The sequence below is a fragment of the Lathamus discolor genome, chromosome 1 (genome assembly GCF_037157495.1).
Source record: "Lathamus discolor isolate bLatDis1 chromosome 1, bLatDis1.hap1, whole genome shotgun sequence".
Taxonomy (NCBI): Eukaryota; Metazoa; Chordata; class Aves; order Psittaciformes; family Psittacidae; genus Lathamus; species Lathamus discolor.
This window is the reverse complement of record NC_088884.1, coordinates 76,652,332-76,670,085: the sequence shown is the minus strand read 5'-3', so window position 1 is coordinate 76,670,085 and position 17,754 is coordinate 76,652,332. Positions and strand designations below refer to the sequence as shown.

Sequence of the window (17,754 nt, the reverse complement as noted above, 5' to 3'; positions counted from 1 at the left end):
TTCTGTCCAGCCAATATGCTTGCCACAGTGAGTAAATAGGAAGTGAGGGAAATCTTGGAGAGCAACTGTTGCCCAGTATTAGTCATAACCTAAGGAAGACTGTACAAGTAACAAAGTCTACTCTGCCAAAAGTACTGAATAAACAAGTAATGGATGCTTCCAAGAACTGCATTTAAATCTACTTTAGGAGAAGTACATTTGCAGCTCTGATATTGAGACCAGAATACCTCTCCTTATACCTTTGCTATGAGTTTAGGATCTGCCTGTTATGAACATAAATATTCCCTAAGTGAGATCCTAGTTACAGCTGAAGACTTCAGACAGGGTAAGGAACCTGCTGTGTTGATCACTGCCCAGGTGCTCTAGAAAAAATCCTGGCTGAAACACATTCCTAAATTCAGTGAAACTGTATGGTGGGTCACCATACTATGCTTAGTTCAAATTAATGTATCAAGAGGTAACAGTTCCTAAAGGAAGCCGTTGGCCAGCAGATGCCCATTGTCCCCAAAGATGGACAAAAGTGCTCTATATCCCCAAACAACCACCATGCTACTGTCAAGGGGGATGAGACACAAGCTTTTAAGCTCAATCGATAGGGCAGAGCAGCCTATTTGGTTAGTGAGGTCCTTCCCCAGCTCTCTGAGTTACAGAGTATACAAGGAGAAAATACAAGATGTGAAGCACTTCCATATCTGCAGTCCCCAGCTCTCCCCAGAGTTCAGCTGGTGATGGGAGGCTCTGCCTGGGCTGGAGGTGGGGGAAAAATCACTTCAGTGTGATTTTTAAGGAAATCAAGGAGCAGGCTTCTGAGTCACCGAGGCCCCTGCGGCATGCCTACCAGGGACAGATTTTGTTAGGGCTCATCCCTGGCAAGAGAAACAGAAAAGACTCCTGTAAATAAGGAAATTTCACTAGTAAGTAGTTGCTTTGTGTCACCAGTTTCTCACTCTGAAGGAAATATCCCATTAGAGTCAGAACAGTGTTAACTACTCAGGTTGGTGAAGTAAAAGCATGTGGGCTGATTCTGTCTTAGCTGACGAAAGTATTCAGGAAAAAAAAAATCACAAGAATTCAAAATATTTCTTAAGCCTCAACACTTGTTTGTAACCTGTGTGTGTAAGGAGAGACAAACATACCTTATTCATGGCAAGCTCTTACTCAGATGTTCTTTCGAGGTTGGAGAGAGCTTTCATTTACCTTTTTTCCCAAGAGGCTTTCTTGGGCTCTAAAGTGAAGGTTCCAAAATGTGTGTCTTGGCTGTCCAAGAACAAGAAATTTCATATTCTTATGAGCAATCTTGAACTCATGGCCTTAAGAATGTCATAGCAACCAATTGCTTTTCTAAAGTGAAGCATTAAATTTTCTGGCATTCCCCATTAATGATAACTACCACTGTCAGTTTGCTTGTAAATCTCTGCACAACTTTCTCTTGAAAATAAAGTTCTAATGAACTTTCTTCTCAGAAAGAGAAAAAATTGAGCACCTTTCTTGCCTTCCTCTACAGAGCCTTGCAGAAAAAACCTTTTGGCTCACTTACCCAGATTCACTCTTTATTTTAATACTGACTGTAGCAAACACAGGCAGATCAAACCACTTTCTGACTACAGAAGCACAATGTGCATCACAAGATTGCAAAAAAGGAAGTATGAAAGCTATGAGCTTTCCCTCTTTTTACTACATTATCTTTATTCTCAGCCAAATACAGTACAGTCTTTGCACCAGAATAGTCTAGATCACTATTTACTTAATTTTTTAACATCACACTGTTTCCTAGTATTGAAAAAATTGAAGGTATCACAAGCTATGTGCAGCTTGTTCATGACAAGTTTACTGGAATGCCTGAAACTCAAATTTCTATTTGTGTTTGAAGTCCATGTGTATTTACATGGGAGCTTAAGGTATATTGGTTCAGCTTAGTTCAGGGTAAATTGCATCAGTTTCTCACTATCTGGAGTTCTGAACCAGTCCGTTAACGTAAAGCAACAAACCCCATTCACCTGTGAAGACTACAAGGCAGCAAGAAGACATTGTCCCAGGAAAGGTGTTAAGAGTTCAGTTCTTTCAATTTCTTTATCAAATTAACAGTTGAAAATAAGCATGAACTATGTAACTATGTTCCATTATAGAATGACTGTGTTCAAGTATGGTGCATGGTGATACTCCTAGCATGAGTAGCTAGGAAAGACATTTGTCTTATTATCAGATATAATCATATTATTTTGGAATGTCATTTTTTTTGCATGCTTGATCTACTTTGCAAGAATCATGCAATTCAAATGTGCTATCTTTGATCTAAATGGACTATGAATTTGCAATACCTACATTGGAGGTAATGGAAGAAAGAATTAACACACTTCTATGTAAGATGTAAGTAAGGAGTTGTCCTGTGTTTTTCCACATCCTTTACATTTTATTTTTTTTTATTTTTTTTTTTGTCCCTGGCCTGTTTCCAGCCTGTGTGGATAACTGAGACATCCCTTGTGTCAGGTCTTAGAAACATAAGCAAGATTGTTGATGGAAATGAAGCAGTGATGGTACCACTCTTCCTCTTCCTTTCTGCCTTAGCAGAGAGCTCCCAGGACCCCATGGAGTCTCTTACTCCTGTATGACAATGTAACAGTCACAATGGCAACTGTTTTTAAAAAGAGCAGAACCCCACAGTTCCCCCCTGAAACAAATATAAGAATTTGGTGCCTGCTTTTGCAAAGGTTTGAGAAGTGATATGTATAGTATCTATACTGACATAGTTTGTATCCTACATAGAATCCATACTAAATTAATTCCTGAAATTAATTTTCTGTTTGTAAAAAAAAAAATAATAATATTTAGACCTTGTTCTGGAAGAATCATAGAATAGTTAGGGTTGGAAAGGACCTTAAGATCATCTAGTTCCAACCCCCCTGCTATGGGCAGGGACACCTCACACTAAACCATCCTACCCAAGGCTCTGTCCAACCCAACCTTGAACACCGCCAGGGATGGAGCATTCACAGCTTCCCTGGGCAACACATTCCAGGGCTTCACCACCGTCAAAGTAAAGAACTTTCTCCTTATACTCAGTCTAAACTTCCCTTGTTTAAGTTTGAACCCGTTATGCCTTGTTCTATCACTACAGTACCTAATGAATAGTCCATCCCCAGTATCCTTATAGCCCCACTTCAGATACTGGAAGGCTGCTATGAGGTCCGCACGCAGTCTTCTCTTCTCCAGGCTGAACAGCCCCAACTTCCTCAGCCTATCTTCATACGGGAGGTGCTCCAGTCCCCTGATCATCCTCGTGGCCCTCCTCTGGACTTGTTCCAACAGTTCCATGTCCTTTTTATGTTGAGGACACCAGAACTGCATACAGTACTCCAAGTGAGGTCTTACGAGAGCAGAGCAGAGAGGCAGGATCACCTCCTTCGACCTGCTGGGCACACTCCTTTTGATGCAGCCTACGACATGGCTGGCTTTCTGGTCTGCGAGCACACATTGCTGGCTCATGGTCAGTTTCTCATCAACCAGCTCATGTTCAGCTTATCATCTACCAACACCCCTAAGTCCTTCTCCGCAGGGCTGCTCTGAATCCCTTCTCCACTCAACCTGTAGCTGTGCCTGGGATTGCTCTGACCCAGGTGTAGGACCTTGCACTGGGCATGGTTAAACTCTCATGGTTAAACTCTTTTAGAGTTTAGTCTCTTCTTAGGACAATGTGACACATCCCCAGTTAGTTACTGAGATTTTTACTATATGGGTTACCAGAAGTCTTTTCATTTAGATACAGAGCCATAATCTAATCAGATTTGAAATGTTTCTAATATCTGGTGGAGTAAAGGAGAAAGCACACTGTGCCTTAAATTGCATGGTCTGAGATATGCAAATCTCAGACAGTTAAGAAGAGAGTAAATGATGCTGTCAGTGGTATGGTGTGTTTGGTGGCATTTGCTTAGGGTAACCAGCATCACTATGAGTTGATATAAAATTGCTACAGATTTCTTCAAAGAGAGATGACTGACATTTTTAAATGCTCATTTGCAAAGTCGTAAATATAAAGAAGTGGATAATTAAATTTAAAGGGCATTTTCCAAGCATAACATTAGAAAGATTAAGAGGTTAAACATTAACCTGACAGTAAATCCCTCCATTATGTTTTCCTGCAAACAAGAATGTCTGCACTTTAGCTATTCAGTGCCATCCAGTGCATCAAACATCCAATGTGAGTGCATTGTATGTCACATACTAAAACAAAAATATTTATATTAACTCATTAAAAATGCTAAAAAAAAAATTAATCCTAATTTACATAGTGTTTTATCCCTTCCCCAAAAAATTACACTGTAGATGCTTCATAAAAGCTATTCAGGACTTCACATATGTGGAGAATGCTGATGTTATGGGTAACCTGTTTAGAACCATAAAATGGACTGAATTTAAAATCGAAACTCATTTACACTCAGAAACAAGAGAAAGTGTTGTCTTAGTAATGTTGCCTAAAGCCCAAAAGGGCACTGCCAACCCTGAGTTTTTCTTACTTACTTTATGACTGGATATGCAGAAAGGAGCACTGCCTGCTTTTGTTTGTGCTACAACTGCAAGTCCTGTTATGAAAAAGTCTGAGAGTAACCATCTTGGACATCATTCCAGCTTGACCCAAGGAGCCTGCTTAGAGATGGAAAGTTGCTTGCCTGCTGTTTGACAAGCCCACTCTAAGATAACAGCATCTGGATTGGGATCACACAGCTGTTTTCTTACTGCCAGTTTTTTTATGGTCTTTGTAAAGTAAGAAGTAAAACTAACCCACTGAGAAGCAGTTATTCCAAAGTATCTTAAGCCTGTTATATCATAAGAAGAAAAAAAAAGGGACAGGCAGACAATCTTTCTCTCTTCTTTTTTTTTTTTTACCCCCCCCTTTTTTTCCTCCAAACATTTCCTTTCAGATGTCCCTTTGAAGTCACAGGCTTATAGTGTGAGTGACTGAGAGCAAGGAGCTGTGAAATGCGCCTTTGAGCCATGTACTTCTCAAAGAATATCACAAGGCATATATGGCTGGGGTACACGACATCTGCAAATCAGCATGGCATTATCGAGGCTTTGTTCAGCCTCAAACTCTGGGAGCTTCAGAGAACCAAAAACTTCAGCAAGGAAAAATCGTTTTCCTGTCCTCATTCTACCTTCCTACTTTTGGGGGTCTCTCTGCTACCGTATGCAATGACTGCGTTAGTGTAATTTGCTTATGAAGAAATAATTAAACATATACATAAATTCTTATATGTGCATACATTAGGTACAGATTCCATTTTCTGTTCAGTTCAGCCCTGCTATTGCTTATCGCTGTACATTTTCCTATTGTTAGACATATACTGCCACTTCTCTGTTGTTGTAAGACCATCCCTTCAAACTACCCTCACAATACACCACTTTTCATGCTTACTAAAACGATTCCTGTTCAGATGGATCTGATTTACTTCTTAATCAAACACACAGATTGGCAGAACATCTCAGTTCAGGTTACATCTGCTGGTTATCCACTCACGGGTCTTCTGCATTTCTCATTCAAAAATATTTTCATTACTTCTATTACATAAAGGGTATTATAAAAGGATACTCTACTCCACTGATAATTCTCAAACAGGGAGCAAAACTGGTTCTTATGATTTTGGAACAGTTGATACTGATGTATCAGGTTTTTACAAACTTCAAAGAAAATCTGATGAAAGCTAGGACTATTTCTGTAAGTAAGTTGTTTGGTAGAGCCACTGATCAGCCTCACTCAATAATCATCCCAAGTGGGAGGGCAGCACTGCAGTGTGTCATTACAGCTTTGCCTCCTGCTAGACCTGCCAAGAGGTTTATATGAGACTGCATGAATCTTTTTTGACTTTCTGCAGTTTAAAGTGCTCAGAGGAAAAAGAGATGAGCACTGCTAACAAAGGGAGTAACTGTTAGACCAGAAGATGAGAGAAGCAACACAGTACAAGGTGTGGAAATTATAGCCAGAAGACTGACCTGAACAACAGAGAGGTGGAGAACAAGATAAGAAAGACCAGAGAGGCTGAAAGGTAACAAGGTGCTGCAATAGGCAGCATGGAAAAACGGGAAGGGAATGAATGAGGAAAATGATGTGGGTCTGTCTCAGACCCACGGCTTACAGATCAGATAGTGCCTCTCCCTGAAACAGAGCTTCTGCAAAGACCTGAGAAAGGAGTGTCGCTGCTAAGGATGTGAGGCAGCACTCAATAACATAACCAGGAACGGGGCAAAAAAAGATACCATGACAACTCAAATACCTTGGACACGACTTTACGGAGAGCTGTGGCTGTTCCACAGACCTGAGCTGCGCCTCTGACAGTTCAGCTGAGACAGCAGGGATGTGGTGTGCTGGACACCAGGAGCCAGGGTGCCCAGAGTTCAGTCACAGTTTTGCTTACTTAATGCGATTTCTTTCCATTTGTACTTTTTTCCATTTTACCCTCCCCAGGGATCAGAAGGAGAAATATAGAAACCCTTCAAGAAAATCCAGCCTTACCTGGAGATAAATATATGAATCCCATTTGATTGTCTAAATCTCATACTGTTTAGAGACAGATCCCTCACAGAATGACTGCTAATGGTCTCAGATCCAAGGTCATGGTTTTGCTTCAGAACTGAGCAAGAAAAGAATAATAAAGCAAGAGGAAATAAATTCATGTCCACAACATAGATAACAGCTTAGGAAACAACAAAAGCAATCTATCAGGGGAAAAAATAATCTCTACAGGAAAACTGAACACACTGGAATTCCTAATTAGATGAAAAAAGGGTAACTTTCAGAAAAACTTTCCAGCCTCATTTCCAAAGAGGGTATGGAGGCCAAGTCCCAGTGAATGGCAGCAGGATTTAAGAAATTAAATGTTTGAGTTCCTATTGGAAGTGAGATTTCAGATCTTCAAGTCACTTTAGTGTTTTGACAATGCTGCTCAAAGTGAAAATTGTGAAGGAATGTTAAACAATGTCTCTGTGGGCTGGTATGGGATAACACAAACAGGTGCTGAAACTAGGGCCAGTGAGGAATTTCTACTGAAAACAGGTAATAGGGGATGACAATTCAAAGATACCAGGTGAATGCTATTTCAGAACTCTGTTTCTCTTGCACCTTTTCTTGCTGTCTCCTCATTAACTTTGCTTTGCATTCACTTCTCAGTCTTGTCCCATTTCCTCCCTCTTGCTTCAGCCCATTTATTATTTTCTCTCTTCTCTTGCCCCACACCACTGATACGTCTTTCCTCAGCAAGCACTGGTGCCCATCAAATAGGTTTGTGTTGCATGGAGGCACATTGCAATGCAGCAACGGCTGCTGAGTGATTCTGCTGATGTTGAATGGCACAGTAGGAGGGATTTCATCTCAGACAGAACACCCTAGGGACTCAGCAGTTTGATGGAGTAGATTGTTCCCTAGGTACACTACTAGATAGTGTTCTTACCTAGGTAGTATTTCACTTCCTTATTTACCAACTCTTTACCAATTCAAAGAGTTGTTAAGTAAAGAAGGGGTTAGATGGGGAGAACTGGACCATGTAGGCTACACTGAAGAAGATGAGGGTAAGGTAAAACCTCAGGAAACAAAATAAATTCATTAGTAGTCTTTTTAATCCTCAGATATATTTGCCGTGGAAAGGTGGTCTGAGATGAGGAAACAGCAATGGCAAACTTACAGACAATGACAGATAAGCTTGGAAAAGGAAGAGAGAGAGAAATCTATAGCATGATTATGGAATTTCTGGATATTAAAAAACCAGTTTGAAATCCTCAGTACCAGAAATGGGTATGTTCATGCAAGTGAAGTAACTCTAGCAATGGTCTTGGTGAAGTTGATGTGGTGCTTCCACCATGACATGAAAGAGGTTCCCATACAGTAAATATAATAGCGTAGTCTCCAGAAGCCTGAATTTCAAAATCAGCCTGTCTCTATCTGTCTCAAAAGCTTTTCTTCTCTTTAAAAAGAAAACAAAAAAACAGCAAACAAAAAAACAAAACCAAAACGAAACTCATCTTTGAATTAGAATGAAACACACAAGGGAAATCAAGTATATTGATCACCATTGCCCTGTGAAAGCTTTGTATCTCACAGGCTTCACTGCTAAAGTGACAAGACCAGTTTCCGAAACCCTATGTGGGATAGCAGTATTTTCTTTACACACTAGTTTACAAGGATATGCTGTGACAGGGGCATAAAGTTTTGTGTTTAGTCATCATAGCAAACTGTCTCCCATGAGGAATAAGCTGAGCTGAAGCCTTTGCACCCAGGGACTACATTCAGTGTAGTCTTTTCATGCCTCAGAGTGCAGATCTATGCATACAAAAATGCATGGTCTTCTCTATCTTGTGTTGGTTAATGCCTTTCAAGCTTTTAACAGTTTTGGCTTCAAATAATCCCATTTAACACTTCTGAAACTGCATTTCGAATGTTCCCATTATTTTTCTTTTTCAAGCAGGCAAGAGAGGTCAAAGTTTGCTGTGAACTACCTTTGCAATGTCACTTTAAAAATCAAAATGAGCAGAGAGCTTGAGAATATTTGCTTATGCATTTTGGCTTCCTGGCCCAGTGACTCTGGATGTATTTTTAACAGAAGGTACATGGTCAGAGACAAGTTGCCCAGTTTCTATTATGTTAACCTTGTTAAACATTACATTATTGTTTAACATAGGATAGGGGCTTCTTTTAATGCCATGCTGAATTATTCATATGCAAAGGTAAGGTATTTTACCTTGTTAAGTGTAACTGCAGTGTGCTGAGACCAATATCTGGAGTCATGCATCAGAGCCAGAATTAGCCATGGATTTCTTAAACCTGTAGTGGATTAAAAATGCAATTAGCCTGCAACTACAGTTGACATAATTAAAGTCGGTAGCAGTCATTTAGTGAAACATAACACAGTCAGAGACTTAGAGAGCCTATAATAACTTAGTAACTGAGCATAAATGCTGCAGAAAAAATGCTAAATAAATATTTCATTCCTTTGGCAACGAATTTGTAATATTTAAGGTTCTCAGTCCACAAAATAGAAGATTATTTTACAGGCTCGCTATAAGCATTCATAGCTGTGATCAACATGCTTATAATTAGCTCTAGCAAGCACTTCAGTTGAGATTTTCAAACATTTTATAAGCATTTTGCTAAGTATTGTTAGCATCTGGTCATCTTTCCCAAACTTTTTTCAGACTGCAGAATGGGCTTGGAAATATAAATTCTGTTTTGGGAATTAAGTTGCCATTCGTTTGTGGTAAGGTAAAGAAGTAATTTTGCTATCTTTCACTATTACTGCCTTAAATACAGTCTGCAGAAATACAGGCATAAAAAATGGTTTATCTGCGTTCTCAGAAACAGGTTTGAACAGGTTCAATATATGCTTAAATTCTTGCATTCCTTTTATATCTGAGTCAGCTTTCTCCTCTGTGCTTCTAATCTACATCTTAGGTAAGCTGTTAAGTAAGATGGAAGATGTGTAAAAACCCCCAAGGTTAATGGACACAGAAGCAGAACGGACTGCATTTTCAAGCTCTTGAGAACTTCATGTAAAAGTGACCATGATGGACTTCACGAGAATTTTAAAAACATTTGCTGAGTAAAGAAACTGGATACTTTCCAAAACAGGCTCAAGGATCATTTGGAGGCATCACAAGTGAGTCTGCTGGATCACGAGTGAATAAGAAAATTACTAATGAAAGCAATGTACTGACATTTCCAACCAAGCAAAAAGGAAGATATTCTTTAAGTTTGGTAAGAGTCTTTTTGGGCCCTCAGCATGGTAATATATCTGTCAGAAATACTACTGAGGGCTGCAAAATCTCTGAGGAAGAGTGAGAGGTTTATCCAGAACCTCCATGATTTGGAGGGATTTGCAGAAAATATCACAGCATCTTTGCTGGATATACTGGCAGGTTGAGGGGGTTAATCAGCAGTTCTTTGAGAGACACACCTGTACTGTATTATAGTTCTCTGTTATTATTTTATCACCAATATTCCATCAGGCTTTCTCAAAAAAACAAAACAAAACAAAACAAAACAAAACAAAACAAAAAACAAACAAAAACCAACCAAACAAGAAATAAACAAAGAAAAAAGTTAAACAACAACACCAACAAACCAACAGGAAAAGTGTGAGTTTGTTTTTTTGTTGAGTGACTTTTTTTGTTTGCTTTTTTGTTTTGCCTGGGTTTTTTTAGATCTACATGTTTTAAATAAGAGCTGCATGTCTGTTATGCATTACCTCCAGGTATTCGGAATAAACTGTGAACTGGTTTCAGTCAGCCTTCGGAACCCTCTCCTCTTTCACTAGCTTTGCCACTTGTCACCCAGGGACTTTGAGTAGCTCTCATGAGGTTTTTCTATTTAATAGCGCATCATGATAGCTGATATGAGGATAATGAAGTACTGTGCCTCCAACTTGTGTTAGGCTGCAGAAGGATTGCTTACCTATCATGGCACTGTTCCTTCAGAGAATATACCCTAGAACCTAATGATCTTCAATTCAATCTTAAGAGAAGCTTAGACAATGGTTCTGCCAAGGCAACATTCCTCATGGCTGATTAAGTATAATTTTAGTCTGAGTTCTCATATAAGTTTTTTATCTAAAGTGCCTGAAGAAGACATAGTCAGATAACACTTGCCTTGTTAGGGCTGACTGGTGAGAGGAGCTTTGGACAACTACCAGCAACGGTGGTGCAGTGCAAAGAGGAGAAGTGACTTACTGGAATCTATCAACTTTGGTCTTCCTTTTCTATCTAGCCTATAACCTCTGCAAATGTAAATCAGCATAGGTCAACTGATGGAATGTGTGTGTGGCAGGAGCTAGCCCTTAGTTTTGCCACTTTTAAATGACACCAGTCACCCTTCTGACCCATTTACAGCCTACTCTGAAGCAACACTTTGAGCTCCTTCATGCTCAAAGTGGTGACTTAATAATACTGGTTGCAGTGGATAAGCTCAGGCCTGAGCATGTGTGTCTGTGCAGTGGCTACCCCAGCATAATTATGCCTCAGTATTCAGACTGTTTGCTACAAATACAGTGTAATATATTGATTCAATAATGTATTCTGCAACTGTAATGGTTTCAGAATATCATCAAATTTTATCTCTGCTCCTTAATTATAATAAAATGCAAATTGTACTAAAATGTGGGGCTCCTCTACCTGTGAGAAACATGGCTAAATTTTCAACACATATTGAAGCCATACTACTGCTAGAAATAACTGCTTGTGGTAGCTGCCTTTCTGTGCCTCTAGATGGAGATCCTACCCATTTAACTTAGACAACTTTGTGATGCTTCAATAAGAGCTCCATTTTGCTTTTCATAGTTCATAGACCAAAAATTAGTTTGTTCTCTGATTTCTGAGTTATAAATTCTTTTGATCTCAGTAACTAGATTTTCAGACCCTTCTGACTTCACAGCTTACCTGGAAAAAAAAAAAAAAAAGGAAAAGAAGTGCTATTCCTTTCTAGCTTTCCACAGCAAAAATGTCCTGCTCTATTTGCTTCACCTGAACCATAGTCATAAAACACTCTGTCTTTTCGATTGCCATTCTGCAGATTCTCTTCAGCACATAAGCACCACACATAGCTATGCACTGAGGTGCACATAATTGCAGGTAGGACTCAGAAGGAATGATATGGATTACTGCACTCAGTCATTTTTACCATACAGGAGACCTTATCATAAACTTCCACCAGAGTGCAGAGGAAAGCCTTGCCATAACTTCACCACGAGACTTGGCTATTTGCTTGATATTTTGGGACCAAGGGTTCTTCATATACAATCCTAGCAACCCTAGCAAGAGTAAGGAGAAACATGAGTGAAAGTACCTATCTCCTCTAGTACAGGAGATAAAAATCCCTTTTTGTGGATCAAAACCAGTTAGATAAAAACATGCCTAGTAAGCATATTTTTCAGGTTTGCCCAGCGCATTAAGATGCAGAATTTAGCTTGTAATAGTGTCAGCTGCCCAAAGACAGGATGTAAATTTACTCTTGATTACACAGGTCCTGAAAAACAAAGACATATCTGCAGCTAAAACTACACTTACAGAAAAAGAATTAAGTGCCCTAGTACCAGTGGGTGACTATCTGCATAACAATAGTAATAGTAACAACAGTACCAATAGAATAGAAATACATAATAACTTCAAGGGAAAATTGTTCTTTTTTTATTTCCCAAAACTAGAGAGATTACTGAGGAAGGTTTGGGTTTTGTTTTCTTGGTTTTTTGTTGGTTTTTTGTTTGTTTGTTTGTTTTGTTTTGTTTTGCCTTTTCTTTTTTTTTTTTTCCCATACTTGTCCTTGTGTGACTTTGAATACAAACCAGTTGGGCTCATGAAACTATATTTACTAGTTTTAGGCTATAAGAACATGAGTAAGATGTAGTTAATAGCTGTACAAAACCTCAGACCCTAACAATAGCATTGAGACAGCAATGTTGATGTCAGTGCTGCCACCTACTTACATACTGTTCTCCGCTGCTTTTGGGGTCATATTCTTATTTTTGCTTGATTTTAATTGTTGTTAGTGGCACAGTGTAAGTTAACTTTTGTTACTGCTCTACAACTCTGATTTACTTGCTGTTTCAAGATAGTTGCAGAAGTTTTCTATTTTGCCTTTAGATGTACTTCACAATGAGATGGGGAAACGTAGATCTAGACAAGACCACAGAATATCTTTCTTTGTAGGACGTGTGTCGATTAAGAAAAACAAAAATACATGGAAATAGGAAGAATGGACCACACCAAGGCAGTGGCACTCTGCAAAGGTGTTTCTAGTTTTAAATGGAATGCAGAAGATAACTCATGGTGTAAAGATTTTAGTCTTGCAGCATTAGGGAATTTTCTGAAATTTATTTTTCACCAAAAGCCCAGACTAGATCTATAATGTCTCTTAAAGTCTGCAATAAATTCTGACGGATGTGCCCTGTGTATCTGTCATGGGCTTAGGGGTTTTGTTTCTCTCTTTTTTCTTTTTTTCCACACTGTGGCTTTAAATGGTGCCAGGAAGGAATTTCAGAATCAAAGCCAGTGCCGTAAGGAGCAAAATCAGTTCAGAAAAAGAAAAAAAAAAAAAGAAAAAGAAAGAAATTATTGCTACAGCAAAAATCAAATCCATTTTACACAGGTTTGGACTGAAGAGGAACTGGATCAAAGAGGAGAAGTTTAAAGGGTATATTTTGCTTTTCTTTGAGAGTTGAATGCTGAAAAGTGCTCAGAGTAGCAATGCACATAGGTTCCTGGGTAATCCCATTTAAATCACAAATGTTACTTTCAGGTACAGATCGTTTGTTACCTCTTTCATGTCCTGACCTTTGTATGGTTTCTGAGGATTCAAAGAAGGCATTAAATCCTGACCATATTTAACTTGGAAATATGCACAATACAGAGGAAGTATTTGTCTAATAAACTTTGACAGGCACAACTTATCAGCCATTATTTTCAATATACACAACATTCTTACAGTCTGTTTTGTGACAGATGTTGGAAATGTATCCTGAATTTAAAGTTACAATGTGGTGAGGCACTGGAATGGGTTGCCCAGGGAGGTTGTGAGTGCTCCATCCCTGGCAGTGTTCAAGGCCAGGTTGGACGAAGCCTTGTGTGGGATGGTTTAGTGTGAAGTGTCCCTGCCCATGGCAGGGGGGTTGGAACTAGATGATCTCGAGGTCCTTTCCAGCCCTAACTATTCTATGATTCTATGATTCTATGCTCTTTACAAGATTCATTTGCACTAAAAGGACGAAGTTATGTCAAGGCAAGTGGAAAGCACAGTCAGAAGGATATAATATCTAAGTACCTCCTGTCTCTTCTCCTTGCCCTCTTGTTTCTGCAGGCCTCCTCCTCAGGGTCTGCAATGGAATAAGAGGAATACACTCAACAGCATCATTTTGCTTCTTTATACTCACTGTGGTTCCCTTTTACAATGAACCAGCTTACAGTCTTCATCCATTAGACCTCTGTTTTGCTGTTCCAAGCAACTGCTAGGGAGGTAAATGAGGAAAAGGACTGTGGCTGCCAGCATGTTCTGTGAAGTTTTATTCCAGCCTATGACAGCCCGGACTGTGTTACTCGTTATGAGTGGCAGTGAGGGTCCAGGTTAATCCACTTGTGCTGAGCTTCTACCTGTCTACCACTCACTGCAAAAGGACATTACATCACACCAGGTCAAAAGTGCACATACCACGTCACCTACCAAATCCTGCAGTTTTTCCCCAACCCAGTGTCTAGTTGAGAGAAAGGAAGTGAATGACTTTCAGCACTGAATTCTTTAGAAGGGAGAAACTATTGCACTGCAAATGTTTCTCAACTGCATATCAAATATCAAACAATAAATTATGCTATATGTGGATTTCTTGGCTTTGGTCATTTTTCATATGGTGATTATTGTGTTTGCATTCCATAAAGTCATGTGTATTTTAAAATATATTTCAAAAAATGAACTTGTTTGGTTTTGAGGTCACAGGAGAAATTTCTTGCCTTTTCTGGGTATTCTCTGTTTAGCAAGAAAGCACTTAGTATAGAAGGATAAATTATGGTATCCCACAGGAGTCGGTGCCATATTGTACAACTCACGCAAACACCCATGGGCTTGCAGAGGAGAGCTCTGTTTGTTCAAGAATAAGATCTGGTACTTGTCATAGCAGGAGGTCATATTACCTTAAAATGCCTCTGCTCCGTAGGTCTGCCTGATGAATAACATCTGTTGCCATAACAACTGCCTCTTCAGTAGGAGAGATGGGCTCTGTGGCATGACAATAGAAAAGTAGTCCACAAACAGCCCTATATTGAGCGAGCAAGTGGCCACAGCAAGTAACAAGAGACCTCACTACAGACCTGATTCAAACCCTACTGGAAACATCAAGAAAGAGCCTGGCAGATTTCAGGGGTTCTTGGGTTAGAAAGCATGCATAACCCTGTCTCTGCTCCTATAATGGTAGCACTGTCAGCAGTGATGATCTGTGTTGTTTGAAATCAAAGATTTGTCCAGCCCTATGCCTTCTCAGCAACAAACAGCAAATCATGGTTCACTTTATAGTCATATTCATGCAAACAAAGGGAAAAAATGAAAGCAGGTAGGTTTCTCCATACTTAAAAAAGATGTAACTGTAATTTGCAGTCTCTGACCACCAGCCTTCTCATGGCAGTAAAGTTTTGTGCAAAGAGAGATCACTAGGAAAGGGACTCCTCTGCTTTGTTTCCATTCAAAAGAGAACAGTGAAATCCTGTTCCACACAGGGAAAACCTATTCCTAACAGGTAAAATAAGCTTTTAGCTTTCATCCAGCTCTTTTCATCTCAGGTAATAAAATCAAGGGAATTTATACTGAATTACCAATATTTCTACTGGAAGTGGGTAAAAAATTCAGCTGAAAAGACATAGGAACAAATTTTGCTGGGAGAGAGTAATTTGGTTTCACAAGTATCAAGGTTTTATGTTTCATTTTAGTTTTCCAGGGGAATGAAAACAAAACCTCTGAACATTTTGTCAAAATGAAATTGTAGGGAAATACTTCTTACCATAAAGCACAATTTTTTTAGCTCTGATCCTCTCTCACTCTCATCCCTTCCTGCTTCCCCTCTCACTCTCCGTCACCAGAGGTAGCTGCAGAGCCCTGGATCACAAACTTTTCAGAGGAAATTCTTTTGAAATCAGTACATCTCAGTGAGTGCATTCTGACAGGAATGTTCATAAACTATTCTGCTTGGGAAAAGTTCTTAACTTGTCCAAAAAAAATTGATATCTTACACATCTAAACAGATAGTCAGCTGCTCAGCTGTGAAGTTTTGGGTAAAAAGCATGCAATGAATTGCTGAAATGACAGTCCTATATATTAAAGATGTCTGGGCTATTCTGCTGTCTATCTTTTTCATGGAATATAAATTCTGTTATATACCATTCAGCCTTTTCTTGCTATACGAATCACATATGTAATTAAAGCATGCATCCCTACAGTTTTGTTCTCTTGAATGTGATCCCAAGAATTTTAAGGATGTACCTGAGAATAGACAGTAGGAAAAAAAAATCTGTCTAGCCTTTATTTATTTCTGTGAACAAACAAATCTTGTCTGGTTTTAAAAGCAAACGCAAGTGCATGAGCCCCACTTTCTGCCAGTTGTATTTCTTTAAGTATATTTATATTTAAGTATATATATACAAGATTACAGAGTTGCCTCAGATAGAAAACCTTTGCCCTGGTATAGCATTTTGAGTTTTCTATGGAGACAGACTTGCTTATTTGTTCTTAGAGGTTAGAAGGGTTTTATTGTTGTGCTGACATTTTGCATCATCTTCTTCCTTTTTCATCTGAAAGAAAATATGCAGTGCTGAAATAACAGTGAAAATACATTCCTCCATTTCAGTGACATGAATTGTATATGTCTGTGCATCAGCAGGTTAGTTCCAGGGGCCAGAGAAGGATTCCTTAATCCCTGATATGTAGAGGAGCCAAACATAGTGGATTTTTTTCTTTCTTTGATTGTGTCACTACTTTTAAAATCTTTATTGCAAAGAAGTTATGCCTTATGTGTGGGGGGAAAAGAGAGCATTCCAATTAGAAACAACCTAACTTCTCTGTCACATCTGGCCTTCATGCCTCAATAATCCCCTGAGCAGAGCTCATAAATAATGAGTGTTCAGAGACTGACTGTACAATTCAAGTGCATTCTATTGAATTCCAGGGGATGCACAAAAGGATCTCACGTATCCTGAAGGCAAAAGCATGTGCTGCTTTCTTGGTGTTGTATCAAATGTATATTGCGAGCAGTTTAATCACTATTCATTGAGTCCTGATGGTAGGCACAAAAAAAAATTGCTGTGCATAAACAGAACTGATTTGTGTCTGTTTCTTTATCATTACCATGCTATCTATGTCAGAGTTTCTGTTGTAGCTTATGTGATACAGTTAAAATATACTGTGATTTGAAAAAATATGGAAAAGTACAAAAAAGCAATCATCAAGAGACAAACTCATCATGTTAAAAAAACCCAAACAAGAACGCTTTCTTCAGGTACAAATAGTGTAAAGGATGTAAAAGTTAACCTTAATCTCACTTAAATGGAAAAGAATAGCCACATGCTCAACTGAGGTAAATTTACTAATTCTGTGGACTTCAACAGACCTATCCTTTTCTTGCTTACTGGCAGGCTAATAACTTTAGTTTCATGCAGTGCCAAAATCTTTCCAAGTGTTGAAAAACAAAAGTAACTACATTGTAAGAAAATGAGAGGGAGACATAACACAAACTTGTTCCATGAATCTCAGAGAAGCATACTCAGGTGGAACATGAAAGAAAGATGGAAAAGTAAGTCACCTTCACAGGATGTCTCCTGGTAAATCACATTTTCACTTCAGGTTAGAAACATGGCACACACTTAGGACTGGACTTTCTTAGTTAGAATAGGGGTTTATGTGGTCAAAGAGGTAGGAAAAAAACCAATACACAGGTCTGGTTCCAAAATTTTCAAGTTTATATTAGTTTTATAAGAGGACATAGAGAAAAATGCATCTGAGAACTTAAGAATCTAGATCTGGGTTCAAATGCTGTGTCTTTGTCACATATTTAGAGGTACCCTCTTGGTATGCTGTTCCTAAAGGGATATTATATGTTGTAAGCTGCTGTTGTAAGCCAAAGTTGACTGGTCTTTCTGAACACATCTTCTACCTCTAAACTCTTTCCAGGAAGTTTTTCAGGGGTCCATTTCCTAAAGGCAGAGGGACTAATTCCATGATGGTATCTGTTTTGTTTTCTTTCCTCTGCAGGC

General features: G+C 39.0%; 1 long non-coding RNA gene across 1 annotated transcript in view; it reads left to right on the top strand.

Moving 5' to 3' along the window:
• Positions 1-10,262, top strand: part of LOC136015495 (uncharacterized) — an 80,764-nt gene extending 70,502 nt beyond the window's left edge. Inside the window, exon 3 of the long non-coding RNA XR_010613240.1 lies at positions 9,434-10,262. This is a non-coding gene — a long non-coding RNA (uncharacterized LOC136015495). The remainder of the gene's footprint in view (positions 1-9,433) is intronic.
• Positions 10,263-17,754: the final 7,492 nt, after the last annotated feature.